Raw genomic sequence first — 13347 nt, 5'->3', positions numbered from 1 at the left:
TTTGAAATTTTTGGCAACATGTTGTGTATGCGGCTCTAGTTACAACGGTACAATTTTTTTGTGGGGACAGTCCATACATCCTGAGATAGTGGGCGAAAAGCTCCAAGAAACATTGCCGGCACCAACTAAAATGGCTAATACGCAAAATAACTCTCGCTGTGAGTTGCATACCGAATGCAAGGTCCTCGGCAATGACCAGAGAGGTTGAGCAGATTAATACCTCTACCAAAATTAGCGGAGAGTACCATTGTCCGCAAGAAATAACCATTGTGTCATCTGGGCTGACAAACCGCCCAAGTCCCCATAATTGTCGCCATCAGCAAACCAGCCGACTTCATAAAGGCACACTTTCATCAATCATAGGAAAGCTAATTGGCCTAGTTGCAGAGAGTTCATTAATCACCGTTTCAGAGATCTTCTGATGGACTGATGCTACTGCTCGCTACATATTCATATCGAATAACCAAAGTGAGACCAAATTTCCCACGAGAGTCGACGGGATTAGCAAATGAGCGTGTTTGAGCTTCGTCGAGCCAACGTTAGTGACCGTAGCTTACCAAAATTAGCGGAGAGTACCATAGTCCGCAAGAAATAACCATTGTGTCCCCATAATTGTCGCCATCAGCAAACCAGCCGACTTCATAACATCTGAAAGGTACACATTCATCAACCATGGGAAAGCTAATTGGCCTAGTTGCAGAGGGTTCACTAATCACCGTTTCAGAGATCTTCTGATGGACTGATGCTACTGCTCGCTACATACCTGCTGGTTGAATACCCAAAGTGGGACCAAATTTCCCAGCAGAGGCGACGGGATTAGCAAATGATCGTGTTTGAGCTTCGTCGAGCCAACGTTAGTGACCGTAGCGTTACAGAGCTGACACTAAAAGTCAATTGGTTGACCGGCGAGCACAGGCGGAGCAAGTGGCTAAATAATCTGAAAAGTTCCATCATTGGTGTCGGAATTAGTGAATTGTGGGTAACGGTTAAATCACACTCGAACCCCGGAAAGAAGAAAGATAAGACCTCAAACACGTTTAACGATGTAAGGCTGACTTAATCCACAATTTGTGGTGCACACCTGGAGTGACAGGGCGAATAGAACAATACTACCACGCATGAAATCGCTTAAAGCCGAAACGAAACTACCGTAATTTTCAATAAATGATGTTGCAAATGTCATTAGGAACTCAAAATAGGTCGAGTATCTCACAAAAGTTCTCAACCTTCGCTAGGCAACCACAGCGTGCCCGAAGTCTGCAAAGGAAAATGGGCAGGGTGGTCCCGCTAGTAAAACCAGGCACGGATGCCAGCAAATGTGAATAATATAGACCGATTTCGCTTATTTTCGCCCATAGCCACATCTGTAGAGGCTTTATATTAGATGTAGCCATTCACTTGCGGATCATCACCATGAGTTCCGTAAGCAGCACTGCACGCTATCGCTTATTACTCGAGGATTCAACCAGAATAAACCGTGTGGTAGAACAGAGTTGGTGGCACTCGTTTATGCCAGTACGTGGAATTAAGTCTACGGCCTTTCTGTTCGTCACATGCACTGCGCAGAATTCCGACCCCAAGATTTTAGGGGTCAGATTCGACACTATGTTCACGTCGATCGCGCTTGTCAAAGCTATCTGCAACTAGCTGAGATGTCCTAGTCGAGAGAACTTGAGATCCAGACAAAGAAACCTTGTGGACATATAACGCAATAGGTCGGTCAGTGGTAAGCTATGCGATGTCATTGTGGTCCTTGAACATAATTGCACCTCATCATTGCACCGGGGATCATATTCAATTCACCATGTCATCAGTGAACATCTGCATGAAGAGCCAACAATTCTTACACTACGGCAACACCATGGCATACTCTCGTTGCAGTTCTTCCTCGGCTCCCAGCAAAATTTGAAGGAAGGGGTTCTATGCGATGACGTGATTCCATGGCATATTTTGCATTGGTCCAAAGCAAGTCGTGAAAGATACGATCTTTTCATCAGCTTTTGAATCATTTGTACAGGTCACTACAGACAAACAAGTCGATTTGTACATCCCTATAAGCAGCGACATCAAAACAAAAGAGTATACATTTCCAAAATTTTTGTTATAAAGTTACAAAATTAAAAATTAAATGTAGGTTCACGAACTGGAAATTCTTAAAGGAGTGCTGTTGGAGTCCATGTCGAAATCTGAACTGGTGATGAGAAGATAATAGAAAAGCTTTTGTAAGATGAAACAAAATCAGTGGCTGAGAGTGGACGAAGTAAACTCTGTTGCGGTCCAGCGGCGGTGATTAAATTAAAATTTTAAATGTACACTTTATGCTGACAAATTAGTTCTGTTATTTCATGAATTAGTTTGAATTAATAAAGAGTTTGGTTTGTCATGAAAATCATATTTCAATACAGAATTTTCCATTTTTCCAAACAAGACATGAAAATGTCATGCCAAAGGGTTGGTGAAAATGACATGTCAAAGCATTGGTCAAAATGACATGCTTAGGATCCAACAATGAATGTCATCTTAAGATCCGAAAATGAATATCATCTTATGGTGGTCACGCTCATATAAAATTCATGAGTGAAAATGCCAATAAGTTGACATGCCAGATCACTTGCACCCATGATGCAATAGCATCCTTGACATCGAACATTTTGCTGGGCTGTTAACGCGAGAGTTGTCCTAATCACCTTATGGTACAAAGAACTACGCCACCCAGGCATATTGTCTTTTAAGTGAGTTTGTCTCACATGGAGATTGAATTCTTCTTCCAATCATCTCAAACTGGTTTCTAACAATATTTCTAAAACCACAATAGAAATATGCCCATCAAAATTTGAAGGAAGGGGTTCCATGCGATGGCGTGATTTCATGGCGTCTTTTGCATTGGTTTAAACAAAGTCGTGAAAGATCCCATCTTTTCATCAGCATTTGAGCCAATGCGAAGGAAGTCGTGAAAGATCCGATCTTTTCATCAGCATTTGAACCCATTCCATTGATCCAATAGAGATGAAGTTTGTGTTTTTATTTATACACCTTTTTCTAAATATATAAGATTAATTATTTACAATAGGCTTGATGTTGTTGCAGACTCGAAATCACAACCATTGCAAAGAGTTGGTGAAAATTACATGCCAAAGCATTGGGGGAAATGACATGCCAAAGCATTGGTGAAAATGACATGTCAAAGCATTGGTGTAAATGACATGCTTTGGATCCAAAAATGAATAGCATCTTTTGGGGTCCACGCTCATATAAAATTCATCGATGAAGATGCTAAAAAGATGACATGCCAGATCATTTACACCCATGATTGAATAGCATTTTTGGCATCTAACATTTTGCTGGGATGTACTTCGTATTTATTTATATATACTATATATGTATCGGTCAGTTCGAAAGCAAATAATAAATTTTAAGTATATTACAACGTGAAGGTTTTAAGGTTCAATGTTAAAATAGTTAAACGGATTCACTTGACTTGTTTTTTTAGTGCATGTGATATTCGTAGCTTATTTTGTTGCTTAGATACATAAACATTATAATTTCATAAATTAGCATCAATGTTTTTAATCAATTATAATTTTTTGATTATTTGTTTGGTGTTATATTTTTCATCACATACCTATATTTCATTAATGGTGACAATGACCATGATCGTCACCATCACAAAAATTAAAATTGTCCTACAATTAAGAGTAATTAGTATAAAAAACTGTGTGTAATTTACTTTTATTTTACTCGCTATTATTTCATTTCAATATTTTTGGTTTGTTTTTTGTTATCATGATTTAAATGCTGTTCCGTACATCATTCATTCATTCATTCGTGTTAATCATTTTTGTGCGCTGCTAGTGTCTGCCTGCTTTGCTTGCCTGTTTGCTTAAAATCTGTTCATCACAAACTCTTTAGGGTAACACTCAATTTATATGCATTTTATTGTATATATTTCAGATATAAAAGCATATTATCATAGAAACTCATCAATCACTTGATAAGGAAATCATAAAAACTATTCATTATATACATACATGCATACATATATTGATATTGATTATTTGTTTGACAGATTCTAAATGTTTAGAGTGCACTGCTAATTATAATGATGAATTTGACAAAAACAGCCAAAGCTTTTTATTAGAGGTATTATTTGAATTATTATTATTTTCGATTCCACCAATTTAGAGTTGATTTTGCCCTTTCCGCCCGTTTGACAGCCTATCTGGTGCGCACAACTGAATCAACCAAATCAACAACAAGCTTTAAAACTGGTAATATTTCGTTCAAATTTATATCGAGTTCGAAGACAATCCATATCGGTGAGCTATTATTTCGGGTAGTTTTTGCAGTATGCAACAGTATAACGATTTTCTTGCTGGCATTAGCAAACAAATTTTAACATATCCCCCCCAATATAACAGTACTGAACTGTTTTATTTTGAAGGTTTTAGCAACGTTTTCCAGTCAGTCTCCAGCATGATTTATACTTTTTTTATAGGCTTAAACCAATTGTTGAATCCCTTTTCCCACACCGATTTAGACACCTCCAAAACATGCCTTTTGAACGCTTTTATAGCATCTTCTGGTTACGAAAATCGTTGACCACGCCCTTTTTTCTTGATATGCTGGAACCAAATAAAGTCATCCCCAGTCATGGCTGTATGGCGGATGACCCATCAATTCCACGTTTTGTCCGGTCAAACAGGCGCTGGTTTGAATCGATGTGAAAGAAGAGCTTTTCACATGAAGAATTTTCGTTGGATTTGGCTCGCTTTTGAAGTCCTAAACGGTCAATTCCTATTCTGTTTCGGCATAGATCCATGATTCGTCGTCTATGGTGATCTTATAAACGTCGTTTAAAGAACAACGATCGTTTTTATTCACCATTTCCTTGCACCAATCCACACGAGCCTGTCCCCACAATACTTCGGAAATGTTCGGAAAATATGTGCGCATGATAACTCTTGAAGGGAGTAACCGATTTGGTCCCTACTTTCCACGTCGTGAAATTCTACCAGACTTAGATGAGGTTCCAATATGGACCCAATCCGTCCACTCCTTCGGGTACCTCCCACACAAAACATCGGGAAAGTTCAGTTTAGGACCTGCTCTCGAATCGCTTTGATTTTTGTTGTAGCAACTTCTATTCACAGCCCTCTATACGACAGTACAAGTTTCATCATGGGCAAGTCCATACTTCCTGATAAAATAGCCTGAAAGGTGGAAAAAAAATCCCTTTGACACCGTGTGTAGTGGTTGGATCGTGTGTAGTTGTAGTTTTAGAAAGAAAATTCAAAACAATCCGAGCTGAGCTGAACTTTTCCAAAATTGTGTGTGGGAGGTACCCGAAGGACGGAACCGATATAGTCTATATTCAACCCTGATACATGACTAGATGAGATAATACGATGTGCAAAGTTGAGACCAATCAGAAATTCTCTGCGAGAGTTGTTTTGCGGATTTGCAATTTATGTTAATGCCGTCAAGGTTTCGTGGAGCTTTTAGGTCGTTATCTCAGGAAGTATGGACTTTGCCCCCGAAAAAGAAAATTGTGGCGTCGTAAAGAAGACCACAAGGCCATCTTTATATTCTTGAACAGGATAAAATTCTGAGTCGATAAAGCCATGGTTAAAAATTTTATCCAAAATTCTCAAAATACCGAAAATCGGGAGGTACCGTTATAAGGGGGCTATACCAAAACATGGATCTATGTTGACGGTGTATGGTGGAGATGTTTTGTGACCACTGTGAACCTTAAATAAAAAATTACAGGTAGATTGGTAAGCAAATATAGCTAAAGACCTCAAAATACCGAAAATCAGGAAGTACCGTTATATGGGGGCTATACCAAAACGTGGGCCGATATAGCTTGACCTGCCTATGGAGAAAAGACGGACAGCCGTCTGTTGTAATCATTCAAGCGTCCACAATAATGAGCCGTAGCGCTGTAATTTTACCGAGTGTTTTTTCTCCATAGGCAGGACAAGTTCGAAGTTGGGCTATATCGGTCAACGTTTTGGTATAGTCCGCATATAACGGTACCTCCTGATTTTCGGTATTTTGAGGATTTTAGCTACATTTGTTTGACCAAACTACCTGTAATTTAATATTTAAGGTTCACAGTGGTCACAAAACATCTCCACCATACACCGTCAACATAGGTCCATGTTTTGGTATAGCCCCCTTATAACGTTACCTCCCGATTTTCGGTATTTTGACGATTTTAGCTACAATTTTTAACCGAACTACGTTCCCAGTGGTCACAAAACATCTCCTCCGAAAATTTTCAACATAGGTTCACGTTTTGGTCTAGCCCCATATAACGGTACCTCCCAATTTTCGGCATTTTGAGAATTTTAGCTAAAATTTTTAACCGAACTAGCTGTAATTTGAAATTTGACGTTCCCAGTGGTCTCAAAACATCTCCTCCGAAAATTGTCAACATAGGTTCACGTTTTGGTATAGCCACCATATAACCGTACCTCCAGATTTTCGGTATTTTGAGGATTTTAGCTACAATTTTTAACCGAACAAGCTGTTATTTTATTTTATATTTGAGGTTCTCTGGTGTAATGAAACTTAGCACCAACAAGTAAAAAGTATCAGTCGGCTTTGCCGACAGAGATATACCCTCAGCCTATGTGAATTGAAACTTTAATCTACGGACAGATCGAATGTTTTAGGGTCTTTTCAGAAATTTGTGGCACTTTTTGGGCATTTGAACTTGCCGATAAAAATGTGGATTAGGATTATTGTTAAAAAGTTTTGCGGAGGAGAGAATGGGCCGACATAGTCCACTAGTCATTTCAGTCGGTTATCGTATACCTGTTTGACCAGTATGCCAGGAAGCATTGGCTTGTCAACGGAAAATAGAATATGGCGGTAAACAGGACCACAAAGAACATCATCGGTATAAATTTCCAAAAGATCTCCGAACAGACCCTAAACGACACCTGTTGGCCTATTCTGTAACTTTTATCGATTGAAAAGTTGTTAAAATTTATTTTGTTTTTGTAACAACTACAACACAAACAAATGAAATTGTTGTAAAATAAGCAATGAGTAAAGTTGTTAAAAAGTTACTGAATTGGGGGGGGGGGCTGGTCACACATCTTGAACCGTTGTGGATGAGGTATACTAAGGAGAGGACCAATATGGGCCATTTTAGAAGTTAAAGTAAGTTAGGACAAAATATGAGGAAGGCCAAATTTTGGACCAATACTATATATGGTGCCATAGGGGTTTTTTTACAACTTTCGGGCTGTTTTCTCAAGAAGTATGGACTTGCCACTGAAAAAAACTTTTACCGTCGTAATTGAGACAGCGATTTCAAGTTGCTTTAACAGAAATCAAACTTATCCGAAATTTTGTGTGGGAGGTACCCGAAGGAATGGACAAATATAGTCCATATTCAAACCTGATCTATATCTGGTAGATATATTAGGATGCGTAAAGTATGGACCAAATCGGTCCTTCCCTTCAAGAGTTGTCGGTTGCACAATTTTCCGAAAATTTTTGAACTTTTGTGGGGGGGGGGGGGTGGTGTACCTGAAGTAGTGAACCAATATGGCCCGTCTTTAAACTCAAGCGTTTGGACAAAATATTATGAAGGCCAAATGATTTTCGGTATTTTGAGGGTCTTAGCTTAATTGTTTGACGGAACTACCCGGAATTTGACTTCTGAGGTTCCCTGCAGTTATAAAACTCTTCCACCAAAATTTGTAAAGATAGGTAGACACTTTGATATAGCCCCATAGGCGGTACCTTTCACCTGGCTGAACACATTTTTAGACTAGATTAGACAATTTAGGCATTAGGGGTATACATTGTCGAAAAATGTGAAAAAAAACTAATCTTTCCATATAATTCCACATAATGCATAATTTCTCGAACAAAGTAGAATTCTTGCGAAACTGTTTGGTGTCGCTGAAAATTCATCGAAAAGAGAAGCTGTTTCAATATTTTGTTTTTGAAATCAAAAATACATGTTTATTAGGGCTTTATTTTTTTCAAATTTAACAAAATACCACACATATTAACAAATGTTGTACCGCCTCTATAAGCGGGTTTTAGTGGGCGGCACGTCGTTCGGACTTGGAGGAGGGTACATGACATTGATATGAAGAAGACATTATGGGAAATAGTTTTTTTTCTGAATGATATATTTTTTCTCAACAAATATATCCCTAATATACATCGAACATAGAAATAAATATATAAAATGTCGTATGCAATTTGACACTAACATGCTGTTACCTTATATTGTTCTACCATGACGTGCAACAAAAAATTGTTTACCTTTACTTACTTAGTTGGCCCAATACAGAACATTTGTTCCATAGACCGAACTAAGAAAATATCTCCATTCCTATCTGTTTTTCGCTTTGACGCAAGTACCCATGCTTCGGAGCCAAACATTAGCACGGGTAGTATCAGCGTTTTGTATAGTCTTATTTTTGTTTGACGAGATGTGGCTTTGTTTTTAAATTGCTTACTTACACCATAGTAGCATCTGTTGGCCAATACAATTCTTCTTCTTATTTCACAACTGATGTTGTTTGTTGTGTTTATGGCAGTGCCGAGGTAGACGAAGTCTTTAACTACCTCAAAATTTTAGGTACCAACTTCCACAGTTGGTCCGAGCTCTATGGACGCTTTGCGCTTCGACACCATCAATTTGGTCTTTTCGCCGTTTACCGCCAGACCCACTTTCGCAGATTCTGCTTCGACCTTCCTAAAGGTATCAGTTACTTCCTTTACTGATCGTCCCATGATGTCTATGTCATCAGCATAGGCAAGTAACATGTGGCTTGGTGTAAATTGTGCCACTTCTTTTGACATTTGCATCTCGTATTACCTTTTCCAGCAAAATGTTGAATAGGTCACACGAAAGGTTGTCTCCTTGTCTGAAACCTCTTTTGGTACAAAATTCTTCGGAGAGGTTCTTTCCAATTTTAACTGAGGACCTAGTATCAATTAAAGCCATCTTACAAAGCCGGATGAGCTTTGCGGGGATACCAAATTCAGACATTGCATGGAATACCTTTGATCGGAGGGGACTGTCGAATGCTGCTTTATAATCGAAAAAAAGGTGAAATGTGTCGATCTGCATCTCTTGGGTCTTCTCTAGGATTTGCCGCAGGGTAAATATCTGGTCAATGGTGGACTTGCCAGGTCTAAAGCCACATTGGTATGGTCCAATTATTTCGTTGACCATTGGCTTTAGTCGTTCGCACAATATCCCTGACACTATCTTATAGGCAATAGGGAGAAGACTTATGCCCCTATAGTTGGAGCATACAGTATTATCTCCTTTCTTGTGGACGGGACATAGGATGCTCAGGTCCCAATCGTCGGGTACGCGTTCTTCCTGCCAGATGGTGCTAACTAGCTGACGCATACACCTTATCAGAGCGTCGCCTCCGGTTTTAAACAGCTCGGCTGGTAAGCCATCGGCTCCTGCTGCTTTATTATTCTTAAGCCGGTTGATTGCTGTTTTTACCTCATCTTGGCCGGGTCTTATACATTCTATATCATCTTCTGGAATTGGATCTGTGGTATCATCGTCTTCGCTACTATTGGATACCAGCAGATTGGAGAAATGTTCATTCCATATCCTGAGCACGCTATCTGTATCTGTTACCAGATTACCTTGCTGGTCTCTACAGGAGGATGTGCCTGTACCAAAGCCATCTGTTTAATGTTTCACTCTTTGGTAGAATTTTCGGACTTCATTCTGGCTCCTGTACATCTCGATTTTTTCACACTCCCGCTTTTCCATTTCTCTCTTTTTCTTGCGGAAAAGACGTTTCTCTTCTCTCCTTTTCTCCCGATATCTCTCTCGTGCGCTACGCGTTGCTACTGATTGTAAAGTAGCTCTATATGCCGCATTTTTATCTTCGGTAGCAGCACGACACTCCTGGTCATACCATGAATTTCTTTGTGGTGGTCTCTGGAATCCAAGTATGGATTTTGCGGCTGTTTGCATGGAGTGGGAAATATATTTCCATTGTGTTGTTATGTTATCGGGGCAAGGAGTGCTCGCGTTAAGCAATTGGGCTAGTTGAGTGGAATATGCTGTGGCTATCTGTTGTGTTTGCAGCCTATCGATGTCCAACTTCCGCGTTGTGTCTGTTCGTGCTTTATTTGCAACGTTTAGACGATTACGTACCTTTGCTGCAACAAGATAGTGGTCCGAATCAATGTTTGGGCCTTCTTCTAAGCGCTCGTAAAATATATCTTTGGTCTGTTCGTCCTTTTCTTCAGTGGGAGCATGAGCGCAAATAAAGCTGATGTTGAAGAATTTAGCTTTTATTCGAATTGCAGCAAGTCTTTCATTCACTGGGGTGAAGTTGGATACCAGATGTTTTAGTCTCCGACTAACTACGAATCCGCAACCAAACTCATGCTTTACGTCATGGCAGCTATAATACAGTGCGTCACCTTTAGGTGTTGTTGTGACGCCTTCCCCAATCCATCGTATTTCCTGTATGGCAGTAATATCGGCCTTGTACTTTTCAAGTACGTCTGCCAATGCGAAGACTGTACCTTCTCTATAAAGAGTGCGAACATTCCAGGTGCAGATTCGCAGATCATGGTCCTTAAAACGTTTGCGGGGTTCGTCAACTTTAGAGGGGTTTGTTTTTCTTTTCTTTCGTTTTTTCATAGTAGGCTGTTTTTTCTAGGGGAGGGTTACTAACCCGACGCCCAAACCCAAGTTTTTAAAGTTCTTATGGGTGAACGCGCGGCACATGTTAGCTCACTACTTTTAACGGGTGTTAAAGGCAGTTCCCCAGGTGACACCACGGGGAGGTCAGTGTCCACTTGAGATGAATGAGGTGTCTTCCATCCCCTACGTCACCCTTTTCCTTTTTTAATATTTAAATGGAATCAATGCATTTAATTGTGCATTATGCATTCATTCATTCTCGCTACAGGAAATCATTTTTGAGAAAAATGTCAAAAAATCATAAACCTACTATACACCCACATTAGCCTAATTGCTATCATAGGTTGAAAGTATTTTTCATCGGCTAATCGTTTAATATTAAAAAACAAGTAAGAACGGTGTTAAGTTCGGCCGTGCCGAACTTGTTATACCCTCCACCACGAGCTGTATTGAAGTAAAATGGAATAATTAGTTTCCTTTCGTGTATGAAGAAGACTTAATACTAAATTTGAGCAATTTCGGTTAAACAATGTGAGGTACCATTCTATGGGGGCTAGTTCAAAACGTCGATCTATACCGGCAGATTTCTGACGGAATGTTTTTAGGCTCAAAGAAGACTAAATACCAAATTTACTATATTTCGTTAACAGAATGTGGCTAACACTTAAAAAATACCGAAAATCAAGAAGTACGCTTCTATGGGGATATAGGAAGACGTGGACCTATACTGATAATACTCTTCTGGAATATTTTATAACTCTTGGAAGGCGAAATGACGAATTTCAGCCATTTCGGTCGGATATTGACGTCACAATCTTCAGTATTACGAAAATCGGGAGGTACCGTTCTATGGGGGCTATATGAAGGCATGGACCAATACCGACAAAGTTCTCGGGGAAAGTTGTATACCACCAACATAGACTAAGTACCAAATTTCAGCCATTTCGGTGTGATAATGAAGCTAAAACCTTTAAAATACCGAAAATCGGGAGGTACCGTTCTATGGGGGCTATATGAATGTGTGGACAGATACCAACAAAATTCTGGGGGAAAGTTGTATACCCCTAAAGAAGACTACGTACCAAATTTCAGCCATTTTGGTGGGATATAGAAGCTAAAACCTTCAAAATACCGAAAATCGGGAGGTACCGTTCTATGGGGGCTATATGAAGGTGTGGACCGATACCGAAAAAATTCTAGGGGAAAGTTTTATACCCCTAAAGAAGACTACGTACTAAATTTCAGCCAGTAGACTAAGTACCAAATTTCAGCCATTTCGGTGTGATAATAAAGCTAAAACCTTTAAAATACCGAAAATCGGGAGGTACCGTTCTATGGTGGCTATATGAAGGTGTGGAGCGATACCGACAAAATTCTGTGGGAAAGTTTTATACCCCTAATGAAGACTATGTACCAAATTTCAGCCATTTTGGTAGGATAATGAAGCTAAAACCTTAAAAATACCGAAAATCGGGAGGTACCGTTCTATGGGGGCTATATCAAAACGTGGACCGATATATCCCATTTTCAATACCAACCATCCTGTAAGTAATAAAAACTTCTGTACCAAATTTTGACTCTCTATCTTTAAAATTGCGAGCTGTATCTTGATTTCAACAGACAGACGGACGGACTGACGGACGGACGGACGGACAGACGGACATGGTCCAATCGACATAGAATTTTATGCTGATCAATAATATATATACTTTATAGGGTCTCCGACGAATATTTCGATGTGTTACAAACGGAATGACAAATTTAATTATACCCTCCATATGGTGGAGGGTATAAAAACATTTAATTCATATTGGATTAAAATCACAACTGTCCTTGTAAAATACTCATTGTAAATAACTGCTTTTATAATAATTTAGATCATCGTCATATCATTTATAATTTCCCTATAATATAGGAAAAGTTCGTTAACTTTGGAAATATTCTATAGCGACTACTAACCAAATGAAAATAATGCCTTTCCCATTTCAGATGTAATATTCTAATACCGCACGTGGCACTTTGAAGGGGCTGATTTTGACTGGATTTTTCTAACACAACAAGAACAACAACAACTATTAATGATGTGGCTGAAAGTATTTAGAAACACGTGAAAAAGATTAAAACTGATATAAAACAAAAAACACGATAGCAACAGCAACAACAACAAAAAAAGAAATTAAACAACATTCATTTACAAATTTAAAAAAGGAAACTTTTTGTATTTTAATGAAAATAAAAAAAAAATCCCTTTAAAAGAAAGGGAAACCAATAACAACAACAGAAGCAGCAGCAACCAAACACTTGAAACCACAACATAATTAACAACAACATACAAGAAGAAAAAAATGAAGGGGAAAAATTCAAAACAGTAAAGCAAAGACTAAACTATAAAATAATAATAACAACAACAACAACAAAATCATTATTATTTAAAGATTTAAAAAAAATAAAACTGAAAACAAAAAGAAAAAGAAAACTACAACAACATGAAACTGTAACACAAAACATTTTGCAAAACAAAAATGCAAAATAAAAGTTAAATATAAAATTAAAATATATTTAAATTTAAATGTAAACTTTAGACATTTAAGTTAACCAAAAAATAAACAACAACAAAAGGGAAAAGAACAACAAGTAATGAGAAGATGTTAGAAAAAAATTAAAATGACTATGGAAAAGTT

The 13347-nt window shown here is 38.5% G+C and overlaps 1 protein-coding gene across 3 annotated transcripts in view; it reads left to right on the top strand.

Annotated features, from left to right (window-relative positions):
- Positions 1-12842, top strand: part of shep (RNA binding motif single stranded interacting protein alan shepard) — a 1233958-nt gene extending 1221116 nt beyond the window's left edge. For all 3 annotated transcript variants that reach the window (XM_073985862.1, XM_073985863.1, XM_073985864.1), the window contains one exon: positions 12656-12842. The gene's annotated coding sequence lies outside the window, so the exon portion shown is untranslated. The remainder of the gene's footprint in view (positions 1-12655) is intronic.
- Positions 12843-13347: the final 505 nt, after the last annotated feature.

Source organism: Musca autumnalis, unplaced genomic scaffold (genome assembly GCF_047663935.1).
Source record: "Musca autumnalis isolate F117 unplaced genomic scaffold, ASM4766393v1 scaffold_4, whole genome shotgun sequence".
Lineage (NCBI taxonomy): Eukaryota > Metazoa > Arthropoda > Insecta > Diptera > Muscidae > Musca > Musca autumnalis.
This window is presented reverse-complemented; position numbering and strand designations above follow the sequence as displayed.